The sequence below is a fragment of the Euprymna scolopes genome, chromosome 11 (genome assembly GCF_053919585.1).
Source record: "Euprymna scolopes isolate OS-2025 chromosome 11, ASM5391958v1, whole genome shotgun sequence".
NCBI classification, from domain to species: domain Eukaryota; kingdom Metazoa; phylum Mollusca; class Cephalopoda; order Sepiida; family Sepiolidae; genus Euprymna; species Euprymna scolopes.
In genome coordinates, this window is record NC_136492.1 from 71504496 (window position 1) to 71527644 (window position 23149).

The following is a 23149-nucleotide window of genomic DNA, read 5'->3' on the forward strand; positions in this document are numbered from 1 at the left end:
TATTTTTAAAAATAACAATCCATTTTTTTTCTGTGCCTAAGGTAACTAATTTCTAAATATCAGATAATCTAACGACAACTCTTGAACAAAGCATGATCCATACTCACTTTTATTACAAACAGAGATTTGGTATCTGTATGTCTGATGCCAAACTTATCGTTCTATGTATTGTATTCTATCGCATACCCTTTCAATGCTAAATGTTGCTTCCTATACAAATTCAGACTAATGTCGTATCCTTTAATGACAAATAGATGAGATTGTGTCAAGCCGAGCTGGCACTACCTCCTCCTTTTTCACGAGACATATTATCGTATACATTCTATAATCATGAGACCATCATCAAAGACATGACCTCTTTTTGTGGAGTTTAGAGTAATACCTATTCCGTGCAATCCAAACATTTCAGGAAGTATGTGGTTCTTCTTTGGAGGGTGCTATAGAATTTGTTCTGTAATCATTATATATCATATTTTGGGGGGGGGGCAGAATGTTATTTGTTCTGCGGTAACAAGACCAGGTATTACATATCCCTTTGAAGGTAATGCGCTATCTGTACTGTGATCACAATGGAATACATACAAACAGTACCTCCAATTTTTGGTAGATCAGGATAGTAAAGAGATGTACGTTCTTGATACTGAGAAGACCGTAAATTATGGATGTTATAATTTGAATATTGCAGACAGTCTTCTCGCGTTTATCAGAATTTTTTTTTCATAAAAAAGTAATAGTAAACATTTGTGGGCTACTTCTTTCAGATACATTATGTATATATATATATATATATATATATATATATATATATACTAGCAAAAGTACCCGTCGTTGACTGGGTTCAAAAACAGCCTACAGAAAAGGGACTCTGATTTATTAAAGTATGATAGGTTATGAAACGGAAAGGTTGTAAAGAGATAGCTTCGAATTTGGGGGAATCAAAACCAAAGCAAAATATGATGAAAGTAAATATAAAATAGATAAACCCCATAATTTATTATACCATACCTGTTCACACTGAAACACTTATCACAATATTCTGTGGATCTATATTAAAACACCTTGTTAAACTTTGTGACATATTTCCTTTCTATGGAGGTCAGGCGCGAACGAACACCCCACAATGATATTATACCATATTTCTTCAAACTGAAACATAATTATCAAAGTATGCTTACGCAGATAGATATGAAAAGTCTTTATTAAAGTTTGTGCCTATTTTCATTCTATGGAGGCCAGGCGTGAACGCAAACGCCACCATGTTATTATACCATCCCTATTTAAGTTTAAAAATACTTATCAAAGTATTATTATGTACATCTATATCAAAAACACTTGTAAACGTTTTTTTCTTTTTTAATTTTTTAATTTTTTATTTCCATAATTTGTGGACCAGGCGCGTACGCAGCCCCAAAATTTTAATGAATCATCATTATGCCAGATCAAACATACCCATTCCTGTGTCTCGATACATCTCCTATCATTATATGTGATCAGTTTTTTTTAAATAGTCAACCATATAGGAACCTATTCGTGACCAGACACACACAGACGTTCAGCTTTATATATATATATATATATATATATATATACATATATATACATATATATATATACTGCGTATTAACGAGTTTACATTTTTTAAATACTAAAGAAACGAGTCAATAAAAATCCATGAAACTTTGAGAAAGTGCTTACAATACTATTCAACTAATCTAGTCAGAAAATAAAAATATTTAAAGCAGTATTAGCGAAACTATGGCAGAAAATAAGACTTTCTGTTGATTTAAGTGTGTCAAGTTATTAACGAGGTTGAGAAAAACACAATATACCCATAACTTGCTTATTGAAATAATTTTCAAACATTAAATGAACTTGGAAAAATGCTTAGAACACAATAACCACATAGCAATTTCTACCTTAACATAATTAGTAGGGGATGTGCAATCTTTTTTTATGAATGACTTGTAAAAGACATTGTCCACAGAATTAGTCAAATCTGTTGTTTCGTCAGCAGTTATTCCTCGCATTCGTGAACAAAACTTTGGGAAATCCGTTTTCATGTTGCCCACTGACCATTTCAATCGGTTTTGTATGTGATGTTACTTTAATGAAGGCTTTGTCACAGGCTTAACCGACTTTGCCACTTTTTCAGAAGGCGACATCGAGTACTTCTGGTTTGGTTAAATACTTCTCGACTTGTCTGCCCAGGGTTCTTAACAACTTCACATTTAATTTGGAGTAGAGAATGGCGTAAAAAAAAAAACTCTAGATTCAGCAATTACGATGGCAAATTGTTTACTTTGCGCGGAACAGTACGAAAATTTCACAGTACGTGCAGCTCAGCATTGCCAAGGTTTCCGAAACTATTGATACGTAACTACCAGTAAGTTTCTGAAACTGGTAAAAAAAATGTTATCTCGTTAATAATTTGACACACAGTATATATATATATATATATATATATATATATATATATATATGTGTGTGTGTGTGTGTGTGTGTGTGTGTGTGTATGTGTGTGTGGCGCGTGCTTTCATTACTCTTTTACTATTCCTTTTGTTTATTTTTCTTTTGACCACAAGCACATACATAAACAGTTTATTGCAGACACTCTCATACTTTCACGGCTCCACTAGAGAAATGAAACGATTGAAGAGATAAGTGAAATTCGACTTTTTTTATTTACGTGTTTATAGTTATCAGCGTATGGTATAACTGTTTATCTAATGTGCGTATCTTATGTTCATATGTCCCGGCCAAGTAAGAAAAGAGTCACAAAAATGTTAGAAACGAGATCTTTAACAGCATGCTAAAAATGTAATGTTTTTTAAGGTAAACATTTATATATGCTGGAAATATTCAAGTTGGCATTTAGAGATGATTTATGTGTCCCGGTTATTATTGATTGTTTGCTTGCATACGTAAAGAGAAATTTAAGGTATTTTTATATTTCTATGCATTTGATTCTATCAAAGTGATTGATATTCGATTCGATTGATGTGAATATGTAGGAATTGTACAGTACAGAAATAGTATATCTATCTATATATCTATAAAAGTGAACGTGTCTGTGTGTCTGTGTGTCTGTGTGTCTGTGTACATTTCCCTACGCAATAACTCTGTCAATTTTCAGTCTACACAATCGAAATTTGATATACAGTGTATTGAGATTTGGGAAAATCGATGTGATCCGTTTTTGGCCAGAAATTTCGTTGTAAAGGGGTCAAAGTTCAACGATTTTACCATTGAGAACTCTACCAAACTCCTCCAACAATTTTAAGTCTAAATCTTGAAATTTTATATATAGGTTCCGTGGACATAGATCTAATTTAATAACTTTGTTTGAGCCCACAACAATAAATGTTAAGGGGTCATAATAGGGGTCAAATTTTAAAAAATCGCCCTTTTTTTTTTTGCTCAACATACACTTCTAAACACCCGGGCAACGCCGGGCACCCATGCTAGTATATATATAAAAGTGAAATGTGTCTGTCTGTCTGTATGCCTGTGTACATTTCTCTATAGAATAACTTTCAGTCTACAAATTCGAAATTAATATACAGGGTAGTGAGATTTGGGAAAATCTATTTAATCAGGTTTCGGCCATAAATTTGGCTGTTAAGGGGTCAAAGATCAACGATTTATCCCCTTGAGAACTCTACTAAACTCCTACGCCAATTTTGGGTATAAACACTTTCAATTTTAGATATAGGTTCCTTGATCATGGATCTAACTTAATAACTTGATTTGAACCCAAGAAATAAATGTTCAGGCGTGATAATAGAGGTAAAAGTTAAAAAAAAAAAACTGAGCTCTGCGGTCTCTACCAAATTATTCAGACCATTTCTGGTCTACACATTTGAAATTTGACATAAAAGGTATTCAAAGATAGGCCAAGCTTTTTAATCGGTTTGGGTCGAAAATTTGAACTACAAATATATAAATGTACGCATGTATGTATGTTTGCATATCTGCGTAAAACTTTCGACACAGGCAACGGATTTTCACAAGATCAGTATCATTTTGAACTGAAAAATTGGCTAAAAACATTAATTTCTTCACCCTCAACTGGGCAGTTTTCTATAGGGAGGGTCGCTTTTTTCGCCGATATTTTCGAAAGTCATCCTCTCTTTTCGATTCCCTAGCCTTAATTTAAACTTATGTCTCTTCCGGTTTGGCGGTAGTCGTAACAGTAACGTTCCTTTCCTTCTTCGCGCTACGGGTTCGAGCCTGCCTTCCTATTACCACTTTTTTTTTTTGCTCAAAACACACCTCCAAACACCCGGGCAACGCCAGGCATCCATATATATATATATATATATATATATATATATATATATATATATATAAACTGGTAATGAGTAAAAGCCTGAAGAAAGTGCTCAATATAATTGCAGAGCAAATACATAATTTTTATTACCGTTTTATCTTCTTAGCAATACATGTTCTAGCTACCGAATCGTATCAACGATCCAGTCACTTCGTTAGACTTTAACAGAACACATTTGGAAAACGATATTAAGAAAAGCAGGGAGAAAAAAAAGGGGAGGATTCAATTTTAATTTGACAAACTTTATGTTTTCAGGTTTAACAATTAAATAAACATTGAAAAGGGGAGGGTTGGAGTTTAAAAATTCATCTAGACATGGATAGGAATAGAGGGAGGGTTGAGGGCGATAGGAAGAAGGTGGAGAGGAAAATAAGTATATAAAATGCGTAAGACTTTGAAGGCGGAGGTGGGGAGGGGGAGAGAAAGAGAGAGAGAGAGAGACAAGAACTAAAGGGAATAAAAGACGGCGCTCACCTGTGGACTGTCGGACTGTCGAGGTAAATTACAGATGTCATATGGATTTTGACACGTTAAGGATGTATGCGTATTGGGGGGGGGCTTGGGCACAGTAAGTACGATGAGTCCTCTCAAGGTAATCTTAGTTAGATCCAACAAGTGCAATCACCTATTTAGAAAGCATTGGCTATAAAAAGTCTCTAAGAAATGAAGTAAGTCTTTGTGATCCCACTCGTTTATATATATATATATATATATATATATATATATATATATATATATATATATATATATATATATATAATATAATTTAATCGCACTGAAGATGTGTGATATATAAACATACATAAACAGTATATCTTTAGATTAATATACTGTTTGGAAAGTCAAATTTTCAACTGTTATCATTGACAAGTAAACGGCGACAGCATACTTATTTTTTTTTAAATGGAAAACTGACTGGTAGTACACAATGTTTACATTAAGCATAATGACCTGATAACAAACCCGTAGTCATGTGGTTAAACTTGCCGACTATCAACTTGATGGTTATAGGTTTGTTCTCGGCTTAGGGAGGGTAGTATAGGCCGCATGGAAGGGCAGGTATACAGTGATAATCTTTGGTTTGCTTATACACACAGACACACACACAAACACACACATACACATATCTATATATGCCGTCATAATATATATATATATATATATATATATATATATATATATATATATATATATATATATATATGCGGTAGTAAAACCGACAACAAAACCGTTTAGAGTCCGGCATCATGCATAGTAGCCGAAGTACGTCCCATTTTTTTTTTTTTAATTTTACACTGACGATAGCCATATTGTTAGGATTTTCTTTAATGCATATATAAAGGCATACTGCGCTTTTTTTTTATTCTTTTTAATAATTAAGCATTCACCTATTCTTCCACAAATTGTACATCTCTCCCCGTTTCTCTCCCCTTCCCTCTATCTATCTATCTATCTATCTATCTATCTATCTATCTATACATATATATATATATATATATATATATATATATATATATATATATATATAATTCATTTCCCTTTCTCATGGTTGGTTGGTTGGTTGGTTGGTTGGTTAGTTGTTTTTGTTTTACGGCATATCAACCCCTTTCGGGTTATTTAATGCCGAATCCAAAGATTCGGAAGAAAAAAATGTTAATACAATATATTTGTCGTTTTAAAGTCGGTTTCTATTTAACCCATGGTTGGAACCCTAACAGGTACTACCACTCTGGGTCAGAGTGGACCTGTGAGCAATGATAATTAAAGGGTGGCTCCACACTCCTCAAAGCTCGCAAGCTGGGGCCTCACCACTGGATATTGTTTAAGGTCATATCCAGGACCCCCATTGGGGGGCTTTTATCCTCTGCAGGGGGCAGTGGGTGTATTCTAATGCCCCACCGACAGGGCCCCTTTCTCATGATCCCCTTTTAGTACTGTCACTTCTTTCGTGATTTACCCCCTCCCCCGCTTCATTTCTCAATATCCTTTATTCATTATGAAATACCACATTGTATCACGCCCAACGATAATTGCATGTGACTCTTCGGTGCTATATGTGTTTTCCTGATAATTTAGTATTGAATCTCTATCCAAACATCACATACTTGGCTTGAAGCGAAACGTCTGGGCAACGCCTATCATTTGGAGCAACTCGATCCTCATTGCCATCCTATAATTTTTACCATATATGAGTGTTTGCTATTTTTTTTTATTTCCGTCCAAAGTTTAATATGGGTTTTGATACTCGTAAATTCTAATTACACTCGCCCGTAAACGGTGCCCGGATGATGAGTGAGGCAAGGACAGTAAATTTTTATTCGTGTTGATCAAATAATATGAAGCGAGAAACCGTAAATGTAAACTCGAAATCGTCAATCACACTTGCGACAAGCCATAATCAGAAGGGATGAAATCCATACACAGAATTAGATTAAAATTTAAAATTAATACTACTACTATTACTACTACCACAAATAATAATAATAATGATGATGATGATGATGATGATGATGATGATGATGATGATGATAATAATAATAATAACAACAATAATAATAATAATAATAATAATAATAATAATAGTAATAATAATAATAATAATAATAATAATAATAATAATAATAATAATAATAATAATTGCCGTCCCAACAAGCTAAAGGGTGGAGGTCAAAGAGATAGAAACACGAAAGAAATACGCAGAATTTGCGAGAGAACTAGAAGGAATATGGAATATGTTGAATACAATGCCAATAATTATAGAAGCACTTGGAAATGTCCTAAAGAACACTGATAAAGGACTAGGGGAATTAGGAATCCATGGGAAAATTGAGTCTATACATCAGACGGTAATGAGAAAAACAGTTGAAATACTTAAATGTCGAAACTAACCAACATGATCTGATCCAGACGCTGACTGGCTACGTGAAAGTAGAGGAAGTATAACAACAAAAATACAGGATTTCCCTTGGAATCAAGAAAACTGAACGGCGCACAGTTGTAAGTCAAATACGCCATCCCTCACGAAAGATCTCGTGTCGACGTCGACTGGCGCCAGAATAAATAGTTCTAAAAGGGTTAAGGAGGAGAAAAAGATCGTGCAGAGAACGCATTAACCAGATCATCAAGGGAAAGATGCGAAGAGGACAGGAAATTTAGGAAGGCTTATTGCTATCTGCATTCCAGCAAGAAGTCTATAGCAAGCGGCTGTTGCGATAACGCACATTTATTTGCAAAGTTTATCGAATGAAGCGGAGATTATTGGAAATCTACAGTCACACCAGGGAAAATCTACAATCACACCAGGGAACACCGCCGATTTTTGCCAATAATTAATCTTTGATGATGACCTGTGTGATAATTCCTAGTGAGTACAAATAATAATAATAATAATAAAATAATAATTAATTGAGAAATAAATGGCAAGTGGCTGTTGCGACAATGCAAATTTATTTACAAATGTTATCGAAAGAGGTGGAGAGTACTGGAAATCTGGGGAGACTTGTTGTCACTCAGCTTCCATGGAACACCACAGGCTGTTTTCAAGGAGAGATCTTTGATGGTCTGTGTGAAAGCTCTTTGTCATCATGATGGTCGAGGGTACTTAACGTTTGTATCGGTTTTGGATAGAAAGAACTCTGGGTCTTGGCCGACAATCTTCCTAGAGCTTGAATACGTGATGGTTCCAACCATACAACCCTCGTGATTAGGAAATACCGGTTTAAAGTCCGGCTGGGCTAATCGTATTCCACGGGCAGGTGAAGCAGTTTTCTACTTTGATTGGCAGTCATCTAGAGATGATGTCTCGATAAAAATACCGAACCTCTACAAATACAACTCATTCTCATAATGAATACAAATACAACTGAATTGAATTTCGAGAGGACTACACCTTTCGTGCAGTACACCGAGCACTCCGGGTCGGTAATTCAAATGGGCAGTACTTTTGTCACTGGAGTATCGAGCTTTCCGAAATCGAAGAAAGTCAATTATTACACTGGTAGGAACTCGGCGATGATATCTGTTGGTGTGAAGGAAAGTGTAACAAGGAAGTGCACAAGTCTGTAGTGGAATGTAAACTGAGAGCGGAATTGGATGGCCATACAAGCGGAATTGGAAAAATGGCACTGAGGTACTGGGAAGAAGTCGGTATATTTGAAATGACGGGAAAAACGCTGAGGAATCAGATAAGAATAATACTTAGAAAGCGATGGCTTGTGCCAGTTGAAATAGAATCAATCAAGATGAGGATATTAAACCGCTAATCGCACAGTGCATTAGCCGATGGCATTGAAAATGCTAAAATATTACTCAAATCTGATTCTGTTAAACCACTTCCAGAAATGCCCCAACTGTGCCAGGAAATAGAAGAAGAAAGTACAGATGACACTATGGGAATGGTAGATAATGATACAGTTCAAAAGGAATGGAATATCTTACTTTATAATAGTGAGATTTCAGTGCGGAAAAACCAGATGATCAATTTAATTTGTTGAATAAACTGAAAGAATTAATGAGAAGTAGTGGAAAGGGAAAGATTTTTAATTGCAAAAATGTTGATCAGAAAAAGTTAAGGAATTCGACAAATAAAGTGAACAGGGTAATGTATAAGGTGTCACTGTAGAGCGAAGCAAATGTCAGAGACATTTTGCAAGCAGGAGCTGTATTGGTTGGTGAGATGATAAAGATAAAAGAACCAAAAATAAAAGAGAAAAACGAATAATATTGGAGAAGGAGAATAGAAGATGACCTGAAAAAATTAAGGAAAGATCTAGGTTGAATTCAGGCATGATTAAAAGAACAGCGGATAAAATATAAAGGAGAAAAGAAGAAATGGATAAACGATACAAAATGAGAACCAAGTGGCTTGATAACACTCTGGAAAAGATAAAGCAGCAGATTATGGTAAAAGCTTCCAAGATTAGGAGGTATAATAATAGAATCCAGCAGTTTAACGACAAGTTATTCAAAATCGGGAAGGAGGTGAAAATAACCAGTGACTCCTAACCTACAAGAAGCCACAAAGTTGTTGCCAAGTACATGGCCAAGGGATACTTTACGCAAGGATGATACTAACTTTGTCGCTAGAGTAAGTGAAAGACTAGAAGGACATTAACAAGAGGATATCTATATTTCTGTTGAAGATTCGAGAAAACAAATGATGTTCATGTTAAAGTGGAAAGGATCCGGACCTGATAGAACTGACAGGCACTTGTTGCGATTTTTCACAAAAATCCACGAGAGGCTTGCTCTTTCTGTGTATGATTGTCTCAGATTATGCCAGATACTAGAATGGCTTATAATGGGATAGGATATTTTAATAATAAAAAAACCCTGTGAAAGGAGCAGATTTTTAAAATGCTAGACCAATTGCTTTTTTGAACTTGCTTTGGAAGACACTGGTAAAGATAATCGGTTCAAAAGTGTATGTCCATCTTGAAGTAAATCGTGGAACAAAAAGGCGGGAGAAAAAGTTATTAGGGAACAAAAGACCAACTATTGATTGATAATGTAATTTAAAAATTAATACAGAATAGTTCAACTAATAGTGTTGCCTCGGGTTCAAACACAGAGATGACATCTCCTTTAATAGATACTCTCTGTGAATTTAAAAACAACATTCTCTATTTTCGTTTTTATTCCTTTCTAATTATATTTTCGATATTTTAGAAACATAAGAGTTCATTATTTGAAGACTGAACGAGGGTTTCGAGGTTCTCTTATGCCAAGTTATTTTCAATTCCTTTCAAAATTTTTACGAGACAGATATTTTGTCAACCCGTTAAAAATCCCCTTTAAATGATCTTTGAAAGAATCGAAAGTGCTGAAACGATCACAAAAGAATTCATCAAATCTTTCATTTCATCAAAGGTGATAAAAACTGAATACATGAATAAAACCATTCAAAGACAAAACAAGTCTATATTATTAAGGCGAATATTCATACTTTGAAATAAAACGATTCGTCCAAACACAATTGAATATTGTTAATGCGAATATTCCAACTCCTCTTTCTATACATATATATACACACACATACAACCACAAACACACACACACACGCATATATATATATATATATATATATATATATATATATATATATATATATATATATACGACGGGCGCGCAATAAGTAATGGCCCTGGCCCACTTCCAGTTGTCTGAGCTAGCTGAAATTTTGCCTGTGCAATGATTTATATCTCTACGGGTTATGTCGCAAATTACAGCTCTAAACTAATTGTAGTTTCTGTTTTACATGTGTTTGAACTGAGTCAGGTGTGAAATGGAGTCTGTTGAATGTCGGGCAGTGATCCGGTTTTTTTAATTGAAAGAACGTACACCACTGGAGACTTTTGATGAAATGAAAGAAACTTATGGTGATAATGCCCACCATATGACCTTGTAAAACGCTGGCACCTTGAATTCAAACATGGCCGGAAGTCTGTGGAAACAGCTCCAATACCTCATTGATGAGGCATCCGTCCGTCAAGTTGAGGCTGCCGTTTTGGAAGATCGGCGCATTACTAGTCGCCAAATCGTCCAAGATGTCAGGATTAGTACAGGGTCTGTGGAAACTATCATTCATGACCATTTACATATGCATAATGTGTCTGCAAGATGGATTCCCAGGTTGCTCACACCATTCCAGAAGCGAGAACGCGTCGAGTGCTCGAGGATAAATTTGGAGAGGTGACAAGAAGATGAGTCAAAGTTTTTCAAAAGACTGATTACACAGGATGAAACTTGGGTCCATCACTATGATCCAGAGACCAAAGCCCAGTCAATGCAGTGGAAGCACTTGGACTCACCACCTCCAAAGAAGGCAAGGGTGTAGCCCTCCGCTGGCAAGGCCATGCTCACAGTCTTCTGGGACCAGGACGGAGTAGTGATGACAGCTTTCCTGGCAAAGGGTACCACAATTATAAGAGCCTATTATGCTTCACTTTTGAGGAAATTAAGGGAAGCTATCAAAAATCAAGAGGCGGGGCAAGATCAGCAAAGCTACCCTCTTCCTGCAGGACAACGCTCCGGTCCACACCTCGCATGTCGCCAGGTCAGAAGCACGGGCGTGTGATTATGAAATCCTTCCCCATCCTCCCGACTCTCCGTACCTTGCATCCTCTGACTTTCACCTCTTCCAAGCCATGATTTGTTTTTGAAAGGAAAGCGTTTCCCAGATGATGCAGCCTTGATTTCTGAAGTCACGTCGTGGTTGGAGGACCAACCTGGGGTTTTCTACACAAACGGTCTCTAGAGCTGCATCAAACGATGGGATAAATGCATAACTCTGGGTGGTTCCTATGTAGAGAAAGCCTAATAACTGTGTCAAGTTTCGTTGCTCTACATCTATGGGAAGTGGGTCAGGGGTATTACTTATTGCACGTCCCTCGTATATATCCTTTTTATTTCTGAGACTTATAGATATCTTCCCTTACTCTATGAATTTTAATTACTCGATCAATTTTTAATTGTGATTTTCCATGTCTCACTGACTTTAGTGAATAAGGTGTAAACCATTATAACTATTTGCTAATATTTTCTCCTCTGAAGAGATGGTAGCCATCGAAATCCTATATGATAAGAAGTTTAAATATGTCTAATGTATTCCTTGTCTTACATAGAATAATAAAAATCTTTTGATCTGAAACATTTCACGTCACACTTTTTTAAATTCATTGAATGAATAAAATTTGATTTATTTGCTCTATCTTGTATATCGAGCAATTCTTATTTAGGTGGGATAATACTTATAGAATATTACTGCCAGTAATATCTTGTAAATCTTATAATCACAGGTTTCCATACCAGCTGAATTTTCTTATTTACAATGCCTCCCCATGGGACAGAGTTAGGCACCAGGGTCTTTTTTTAACGTGGAGAAAAGGAACAAAAATAAAAATTGCCTCAGTCGTGAAGGATTTCTCCCATACTGACAGAGAACAAGAAATTGTAAGTGCAGCATCTGTAGAACAGATACTACACTTTGATCTTGTCCCGAAGGCCAGCTGATTGTTAGATAATTTTATATATATATATATATATATATATATATATATATATATATATAGAGAGAGAGAGAGAGAGAGAGAGAGAGAGAGAGAGAGAAAGAGAAAGAGAAAGAGAGAAGGATGTGTGTGTATTTATAAAATGCACTCAAACTTAAAATGAAATGAAGAAACATCCTTGGTTTATCAGAGAATAATATGAGAGGAGCCATAAAACCAATAACCTTAATTGATTCGAATTGGAATAAACACTAACCACAATAAAAAGATGCTATAAAATATAAATCTCCGGATTTATAATAGTATTTCTCTCCAGAATGAAATTAAAAAAAGTTTTCTGTGTAGCTTACTTGCCATACGTATAATTTATATTACGGAGAAGATTATACCATGCATTAAGCACTGTCGATTTAAATAAATAGCTTTGATATTTTTCCATATCACATAAAACATAAAACGGGAAATCGAACTATGCGGATTTCTTCGAAGTAGTTTACTAGAGACAACATTTCTATATCTAGCTTACCTCTACCAGAATAAAAAAAAATTAAGATAAAACGGATTTCTATTGCGTTTCTATTGTTATCATTTGAAATAAGGATTTAGAGCATTCGCCAATGAAGCGGTATGTCAACGTTCAATTTTCTCTCGGGTCATTGCAAAGAAAAGAAAAACAAGTTACTTGATGAGTATTATAAGGGAACGATTAAGGTTTTAGATTATTTATGCCCGTCTTTGACAAGTATTATGTAGGTGGGCCAGACTGCAGAATAAAAGTACGATGTGAGTTGGCATTGTATTACTGCTCCACATAACACGTTTAGTAAGAAAGAGATAAGTCTATAACAAAAATTATCCCCTTAAGCTAACCAAACTACCAGTCAACCCGACTTACGACCTTGTATGGTATTACGATGTGAGAATATTTTTCAATGAAAAAAGCTTCTTCCTACTCTGGTTTATACTACACTAAGAACGTTGGTTTTCATACCAACATATCACAAAGGTGACAAACTAAGAAAAAAAATTATTGAAAAAATAATAAATACAGAGTTTTTTTTTCTATTATGAAACATTGCTTTTTTCATATAGAAGTTACTATTTATCAATGGCCAGAAGCCACTCGAGGATACAGGTCAATGAGTTTACAGTAATCAATGGGGCAATATCGTAGTAATCGTTAGTATTGGAAAGTTGGTAAGTTGGATTAATTAACCGGACGGCTAATCAAGTATTTTTCTACGTTGGAATTGAAGACGACCAAATCGTAGTCAGCTTGGAAAGCAGGCAAAGAGAAAAGAGTACGACTGGCGTACAGTTAAAAGAATACGTTTTTTTTCATGGAATCTTCGTTTAGATTTAGGCACAGATAAAATGTAGGTGGGGAAATTATTTATAGTGGTTTCAGGTAAAATAGTTTTTTTTCGTGAAAGTTTAGCGAGGGGGGCTTATATTGGGGCTCAGACGAGCACTTGCCACGAAAATAGCAATAAAGCAGAGACAGGCTCGCAACGTCTCTTCTGTGGGAAAGAGGTTTCAGGAAAGAGAAAAGAGAATTTCCCACTAGGCTACGAAGTCCATTTTAGAACTCTGTTAAGGCAGAATAAAATCTTTTTAGCAGCTCCTGCCCAGATATGGCAACACTACTCCATTCTTGAACGTACCTGGCTCATATAGGTACAAAATTGTATCAGCAGTAAGATATCTATTGGAAATGTAGAATGGTGCCCACCCTTTTTCCAGCAACATCGGCAACGGATTTAATGTACGTGTTTTATTTCAGATCAGGAGTAAAGCTTAATCTCAAAAGTTTGTCAAAACATGGATCCTCCCCGAGACGAGAACGGTTCATTTCAATTGATGCCAAATCGGAGACCAGGGCGTTGATGATGTAAAGATAGAAGCTTGGTTTTAGATGCATTAAATGTAACCAGCCACGTTTTTCCCGATTGTACCACAGGCTCAAGATCAGAGGAGAGAGAATCAGACAGAATCAGACAGAAATTGGTCAATTACGGCCTTTGGTGTGGTGCCATAAATGGTAGGGTCGTTAGTATAAATGTCTACGAATGATCTTAGGGTGTGATTTGGAAGATATTGATGTAGATCAGGAAGAGGGTTGGGCCCATGATGGACCCCTGATAAACTCCAGCATTAATAATGCGAGCTTCTGATTTCTGACCATCAACTATTACTATTATTAACCTATCAGAGAGAAATGATTTAATAATTTAGAAGCCATTTACAGCCATACCGTTGCTGGAGATTCTGTAAAGCAGACCTTTATACCATACTTTATCAAAAGCCTTTGATATGCCAAGTCGAGAGATTCGCTAATCCTATAAGATCTAACCGTTAGCACATCTGCTGTGCATCTAGCAGAACGGAAGCCATAATGCATGACATTAAGAGGATTATTATTACTAAGGTAGTTGACTACGTCTTTATTTAACACAGATTCCAGTAATCTGCTCATGACGCACAGTTGACTTATTGGACTTAAATTCTTTTGACTATATTATACAACATACGCATATATTAAATATTTTTAATGCTTCCAACTCTGTCTCTTGGTCTCTGGGTCATCGCAGTTGACCTAGCTTTCATTGCAAATCATCAGATATATAGCAATAACTTACTGAATTTTCAAGAGTCTACGACAATTTTAAATGCCTGTACAAAAAATGTCTAGAAATTGAGGGAACCTCGTATATATATATACATATATTCAAAGAGGGAGCAAACGCTTATTATTATCTAAATTATGCCACTGTTTCTGCTTCTTCATCTTTCTCTGCTGCTCATGACGATGCTGATGGTATTTTTTTTTCCTTTCAGGGCGTAACTGCGGTTTATACCAGGAATAGCAGCACAGTTGTTTTTTTTCATCACATCTTTCTTCATTTCTGTTCTTGACTTAATGGAGAATTTATGTCAAAGGTAAGAAATGTTCTTCCTTCCTCTTTATTTAAAACTATTTCTGTTTATCCACTGTTTCCATTTCATTTGACCATTTTATTATTATTTAAACTTCCCATTTCTACATTTTAGTATTATTGTTTTCGTTTCTGTCTCCAGTTTGTACAATTTTCCCTGAAGTACAGCTCTTGGTAGTATCCACCCACCCCTCTGTTTGTTTTCCCGCACCTTTTTATGATCTCTTTAGAGGTTGCCTCTATGGGTCTGATCTTGAAACACTGGGACTGAATGGTCTCTTCAGGCCATCATACATAAATATTTGTACATACTAAGAGCTTGAAACATAAATACTTATGCAAAAAAATAATAAACCCCCCCCCAAAAGGGTCGAGATGCCACCAAACGAAACAACACTTAATCTTTCTTATTTCTTTCTTTTATCTATCTCCTCCCACCCATTAGTCTTCATTCTATTTTATATCTTATTCATTTCTAATTAATTTCTTTTTCAGCATAATACGATTTATTGACGTATACACTTTTCCGTCATTCTCTTTTTCTTTCTTTTATTCGTAAATAATGTTCTATTCCTTCAGCCGCAACTTACAAAAGCGATTCTGTTAGGCTTTCTAAACTGTATTGTTATATTCATAGTAGGTGCTCTACTGAGTGACAATTAATAGCGTCCCATTGTAAGCCACCCACAAAAAATACTCGTCGGGCTACCACCAAAGCAGGGAATATTCTGTTCTTTCTCTATACACATAGAACGATACAGAACTTCGACAAGTTGGGCTTTTTTGTAGGAACATCCCATGTGCTGAACCTTATATGCTGGGAGTGCTTCCTACTAACAACAACATAGTGGCGTTCAAGTCAAATACCAACAGAACCGTTTTTACTTTTCACCAAGCCACGCGTAGCAATGCTCTACATCTAAATTTCCCATCTCATTTACCCTTAATTTCATCAATTTCTTAGACTAGTGTGCCACGCTTAGAGTTGAAATATCCTTTTAACCAGTTTGTTAAGCTTCAATTTTATATTTACTTTCTTTCCTTTCGTTGAAAGTATTAAGTTTTACTTTATCTTTCAATTGCTTAGTTCTGCTTAAATTTGAAGTAATATTTGGTTAGTCATATTGTTTTAAGCTTAAAATAGCATTGTCGTCAGTTTTTCAGGTTTTAATTCAACATATAATTTCGTTGGTCTGCCAGCATTGGATTGAGCAATCATTATTATAACGATTACATTTGAAAAAGAAATGTTTTCGTCCATCAGTCTAGAGTTTAAAATAGACTCTTCGTGTTCAGTTTGAAATAAAATTTCACTGGCCTACGAATGTTAAGTTGGATTAGCATATTAGCCGACGTGTCACGCTTAAGTTTCAAATAATTTTTTTATCGTTAAGCGTGAAGATGTCATTAACCCGGCATACCTATATGAAGCTTACTAACCGTCTAACTACTATCTATTCTGCTAATCCTAATTCTTTTTAACGCAGTTATTTTACCTGACTTCAGGAGGTTAAGCACAAGGTCATGTCTTGTTTATGATAAACGTATTTCTGTGGAAGGAACAGGATCTGAACCTGGTACGCGCAGGTGTTTAGTCCGTGCTGTTAACCACTTAGCCGCTGTTATTCTCGTACGCATACAGTCAGTCATTTGAGGTCTTTGAAAGTGTAATAAAGATCACTTATATCCGAAGTCGGCGCCAATATATTTGACGACCTTTGTCCACACCAACATATGCGTTCTTTACCCCTAATCAATGTAATTACATTAGGTTGAACTAATTATCTGAAGCGAAAGCAAAATAGCTAATTAACACACTTAGCAGATACATTTCTGGCCAAATATACTGAATATGTGTCATTAAGTCTAATTGACAATCATGTGTAATATTCTGAAATAGATTTCGCACATGTTTCTGCTTCTAAATAAGAATAACGGTTCGTCTCTCACCGTGTGAAAGTATTTTGTAGAAGCGTTTTCTAAGGAAATAAATCAATATGTACATCAAACATGTATTTGTTTCCCCATCGATCTGTACATGTAGACGTGTTACCGGTGTCTAACATGGTTAATATTATTATACGTACAATCTTTCTATTTCTTAAAGAATGCTGCACATATACTAAGTGACCTGTGGCACAATGACAAAAGTCTTTTTCGAAAGACCAAGTTTTCCACATTTAAAAGCATTTATATCAGCCTTTTTCTACTCGCGGCGAGACGTGTAAAATTGAAAACGATGTTATAAAAACCTGGCGACTTCATAGTGCGTCGTCAATCTGATTTCAACCTATCTCTATAATGCCTGCTATATGAAATTTATAAAATCCCAGCCGCGTCAAATCAATCTATATTGATGGACACATTGGATGAGACACAAGGACAAATACAGTTGGCCTATATTAGGATCTGCATGGTTCAATAACAATTTCTTCCCTTCATTTTTTAAATGTATACTTATTTTATCTACTTCTTTCTTTCGTTGTTTATACTAAACGCACTAGAATTGAATTCTCGATTGAACACGGCTAGTTGTAACGTGTGGAAGAAAATTCGTATTGCGAAACGCGGTTAGTTTTAACGTGTATAAACGATTAAGGTTTGTTTTAAATTGTCAAAAACACCACCTAATCGTTTCCACAGGATAAAGCTTAGAGAGTTAGGTAGAGAATAATATTGTAATGCGTTAGATATAAATTATATGTTTTTGGTTGTATGTTTTTACGACCTTTATTAATTATTTTGTATTATTAACTAAAATTAGATTATTCATATTTTCCTGACTTTTATTGTGCATAATTATATCGTTGCGAAATAATGGCATGTCAGATGAATCAGCAAAAGAGCGACCACTAAAGGGATAGAGCGATGCGAGAAAAACTGAGGCAGCTATGTCGCTCTTGATGGATGTAAAACTTACCCAAGCTAATGATAAGTCGTGGAATTCTGTTCTCAAACAATACGGCATAACTACGTTGACGGTTCGCGGTCTTGGATCACTGGAGGTAAGCAACGTTGAACCTGGTCAGTACTAAATGGGTGACTATTTGGGACTTCCGGGCGCTGTATGTGTTCTTCGTTTATCTCTTATCATTGTCATTGGACTTCTCCTTGTCACGTGACTCGAACAATGCCGATTCAGGAGAGGTGTCGGTACGGATTGCGCAGGCCTTACCTCACAATTACACGCGCAGCTATGCCTAGAGAGGGTATTCTTTGTCCTTCGAGACTGAACGGAATCATCGACATTTGCATACTGCGGTAAACAAGAAAGTCAAGTCAGGTCAAGATCATATCGCTCACACCACGACTAGTTTCTTTATCGCTTTCAAGTATTCGCAGCTTTTAAAGAGGCCCCTTAAAGAGCAGTGACTATTTTTTATCTATGATTTTGTAGACTAGATGACTCCTTTTGCACGCAAATAAGAAAGTAAATTAATGGTTCTATGTCCGCAAAAGATATTGTTATTTTCAGTTAAGTATTCTTTAAATAAATAAAACGATTATTATATATTTTCATTCATCCATTAAAAATGGTGGAAATTTTTTTTTTTTAAATAATAACTATAATTTGCCTTCTCCTTGTAAATATATTATCAGCTAAATAGTGTTTGAATGAATAAAAAGCATATCAGTTGTTTAAATGCATTATAAAAATAGTACTGTTTTAGTCGATTAGATGATATAATTTGATTTGATAACAATTCATTTACAACTGTAAATCGAAATTAGATTCTTTATTAATGTGTGTTAAAGATGAAACCCTATAAAATACCTGAGAATATTCTTTATATAGATTAACGTTTGATAATAAGAGAAGTACATAATGTAAGCGTAACATCAGCTAATATATTTCTAAGCCCATAATTTCAGCGAGGTAATATCAATTCTTATATCTTTTTTAATCATAATCGTATATCCTAATAGCCTTGTGTATTCAAAGGTGTTGATAATCCATGGACCAGTGGTCGATTTGCTTTATTAAGAAACAAGACCGATAACCATTAGTCTCGTGCTCTCGTGTAATGAATAAATGCATGAATGTAGGATTGACATGAAATTCTTAAAGATAAACTAAAATGACCGAAAAATGGGCTGAAATGACTTAAATAAATAAAAAGTAAATGACTTAGAATGACTTAAATAAAGTTATGGATGAATTGAATGACCTTCAGAATGACTTGAATGCTTAAAAAATAACTGGAATCCTTCAAAAACTACTTGAATGATGTGCAGAATGATTTGAATGGCTTTGAGAATGACTGGTTGTAAAGTGGGTTATCATTTTACATTAAATTAATACAGAAACGTGATCCCCCACTTTATATAACAAAGTTACAAACATAAGTAGAGCATTAGTAAGAACAGATGGCATTTATTTGCTCCCCCACTGAGCAAATTAGGCACAAGGCCGATTTTTAATGTGAGGAGTGAAGGGAGGGGGAAGGGAAAAAGGGGACCAGCTCCCGAGAGGTGGGAAATGGGAGCTGGTTAATGGTCAGGCATGTGGGGTTGCCCCCACATCTGGTCTTTGCTAGTCATAGCTAGTCATAGCTTGCAGCATCTGCCGGAACAGATGCTACACTTTGATCTTGGCTAAAAGACCAAGAAAAGCTAAGAACAGCATCTATTAACAACAGACCTTTGATCTTAACCAAAAAGGCCAAGCACAAAAGTGTTACCGACCGACCGACCGACCGACCGACCGAGAGACCGACGGAGTGACATAGAGTCGCTTGCACGGGACTAAAAACAGCTTTCGAATAAAATCTTTTTACACACGTACATTTTTTTTTTTGTTTTTATAAAAGCGGGTACATACTACATGCAACTTTGATAAAATATTAATATACGGACGAGATAAGTTTTTATTCTTATTAGATTTAGGAGATGTAATTTGATACAGAATATACTTGAACTCTCTGATAATATTAATCCCTGACCATGTTTGAATAGTGGAAGGCATATTCAATCTGTTCTGAATAAATTACATATCTCTATATCTATAAAGTGAGAATGTGTGTTTGTGTGTGTGAGTATATATGTGTTGAATCTCGACTGAACACATGGAAATAAAGAACTACAACACAAAAGGTAAGGGAGAGCAGATATATTGAGAGCAAGAAAGTATATACAATATTTACATAGAATCCATTGGTATAGTCAAGGAGAGACCGTCCCTGGAGAAAGTGTTCGCTGGGTAGTCGTCGACTCTCGATCTCGTTGCCTCTCTGAGTCTCTCGTTGGGTCTTTCGTTGTGCCTCTCCCATCTTTATGGTACCAACCATATTTATATGGTTGACACTCCACGTATGCTAATTAGGTGGATCCTACCACAACAATATAAATATATATATATATGTATATATATATATATATATATATATGCGTGTGTGTGTGCGCGCGCGTGTGTGTGTGTGCGCGCGTGCGTGTGTGCCTCTTTAACCACTCTGGTGTTTATTGTCGAGCACTTTACGTTGAAATGAAATAAGTCAGTTACTTAAGCTGACGTGCGCAGATCATGATGTTACAATCATAAGAACACTCTTGGCCGTCTTCAATGATATTTAAGATTCATATGAATGTAAATTTGGTTTATATTTCTTGCGGGTAATGTTGACTGAACGGTTTGTCTTTTGCTAATGGCGTCCGAGATTGCTTCGTGGTCGGGTCCGAATCTCGCGACCGGTGGTAATCGTGACACCCTGCACTGATGATTCCCGAAAGGATGAAACACTAGTGTCTGTAGGTGTGTAGGTGTCTATGTGTATCTGTGTGTGTGATAAAATTATTTACTTAGTATTTACTGCAGTTTCACAGAATGTGAATATTTTTTTATCAATCATAAAGATAATACTGGATTAAAATATGTCCACGTTTAATTTTGCTCGATATAATGTTGAATTTTTCTGCAATCTTTGACAATTAATCATCGATTTACAGGTTTATCAGAGACGCTATTCAACACGTTAGTTTTCGGATGTAAACTGAACTTGAATAGCAAAGTATTTTTGTTTTGTTTCGGCGTGGCATGCACCTATATTTCACCTGTATTTTATTTAATCAATTTTGGGAGCTTTCATCGACTAGCGTTATACATGTTTTATGAAAAACACTGTAAGTATAAAAGACGGTTAGTCTTGAAAATGTTATATTAAATTTAACCGTGACAGATGGAGTTACAGAGTGACTGATAGTCAGGGTCTTCTAATTGATTCTAATTGATCATGATTGGATGTATCGAACAATGAAAAGGGTCAATATGTCATATGTAAGAAGGTGATTAACTTGACAAAGTATAAAAGAAACGATACAAAAATATTTATGGAGATTCGTGTAAAATTTCCAAATAAATAGAATAAATAAAACAAAAAATAACTAAATGCAAAAGATTTTTAAAAAATGAGAACCAATAAAACATATAAAAAATATAGATTTTTCAAACACGGGAAACTTCAATCTGGAAATATGGAGGAGATCCTCAGAGAGAACACTTTACATATTCCTAACCAATCAGTTTTTTATACAATTATAAAAAGGAAAGAAAAAACGCGGACGAATATTCTGAAGATACGCCCATGTAATCTGCGCGTTTAATGGTGTAAATTTTATTTATCAATTATGCGTGACAAACAAACACGGATGGGACAAATAAAATATCCCCTATTCGAGATGCATAGTATTCAAAATAAACCTGGCAGCCTAAAAAAGGTAATTGCAAACGTTAGCGTGACGGAATAACATATACATTTTTAAGCATAAGTGTGACAGAGTAACCGAACCTACATCAAACTTAAATGTTACATAGCGACGAAATTTTTATATCAAATTCAGGCGTAACAGATCGACACAAGTTCTATTAAAAACATAGGTGTGACAAACGGGCAAAATTTCAATTTTAAACTTAATCATCATAGACAAAACTACGTTCTTTTTCAAACTCATGCTTGATAGACAAGTCTACCTTCTGCATTCAATTTAGATGTAATAAATGAGCGAATATTCTCTCAGGCGTGACAAACCATAAGCCTTTTTTTTTCAAACTAAATTGTAGCACACAAACAGACAGCTTTGTTTACAAACTTGAGTGTGACAAAAAATTTTTTTTATTTTCAACGTAAATATGATAAACTTTAAACATTTCTTTTTTTTAACATAGAACCTCCGTTGGTCGGCCACACCTATTTCCAACTTAATCATGACAGATCAACGAAAACGTTATTTAAATTTTAAGCGTCACAGAACCAGAACATCTTTATTTTAAAGCTAAGCGTGACAAACCGACGAACATTATTTTCAAACATAGCCAAGACAAGCCAACAATCTTCCATTTGAAACGTAAGCGTGACAGACAAAGAGACTTTTATTACCAACTAATGACATACGTAGATATGTATTATTCTAGTAAAATTATTGTCTCTGCACCTTATCAAAATCATTCAAATGAGACAGAACTATTAACAGATGAAGCCTATTACAAAGTGGCACGGACGGCATCTTGAGTTATATGATAGAGGTTACGTAGATAAAATGTACAGTGACGCGAACTGTAGACTCTGTGATCTTCTTAGAATAAAGACAGATCGTTAGGACCACTTGCATTGTGGCTGTATTGCACATTAATGCTGTATATGAATGTAAAAGAGTACAGGGGAAACTAACAACTGTCGTTTTCTATTTTTTGTCTACTTTGCGACCGAGGCTACAACATGGTGGTTCCCAGACAACGTTACATATGAACTGATGCATCCATCCAACCTACGCTTGTAACAATGAGATTTCATAAATGTTAAAGCTGATTGACTGACGGCGAATCTAAGGCAAAACTGAATCGGCTGATCTCGATTGGAATTATATCAACAAAGATTTCTTGTAAC

The 23149-nt window shown here is 35.3% G+C and overlaps 1 protein-coding gene across 2 annotated transcripts in view; it reads left to right on the plus strand.

Annotated features, from left to right (window-relative positions):
* LOC145287902 (arrestin domain-containing protein 2-like) overlaps positions 1–23149 on the plus strand; it is an 867795-nt gene that overhangs the window by 148794 nt on the left and 695852 nt on the right. For both annotated transcript variants that reach the window (XM_080135843.1, XM_080135842.1), the window contains exon 2: positions 15175–15276. The gene's annotated coding sequence lies outside the window, so the exon portion shown is untranslated. The remainder of the gene's footprint in view (positions 1–15174; positions 15277–23149) is intronic.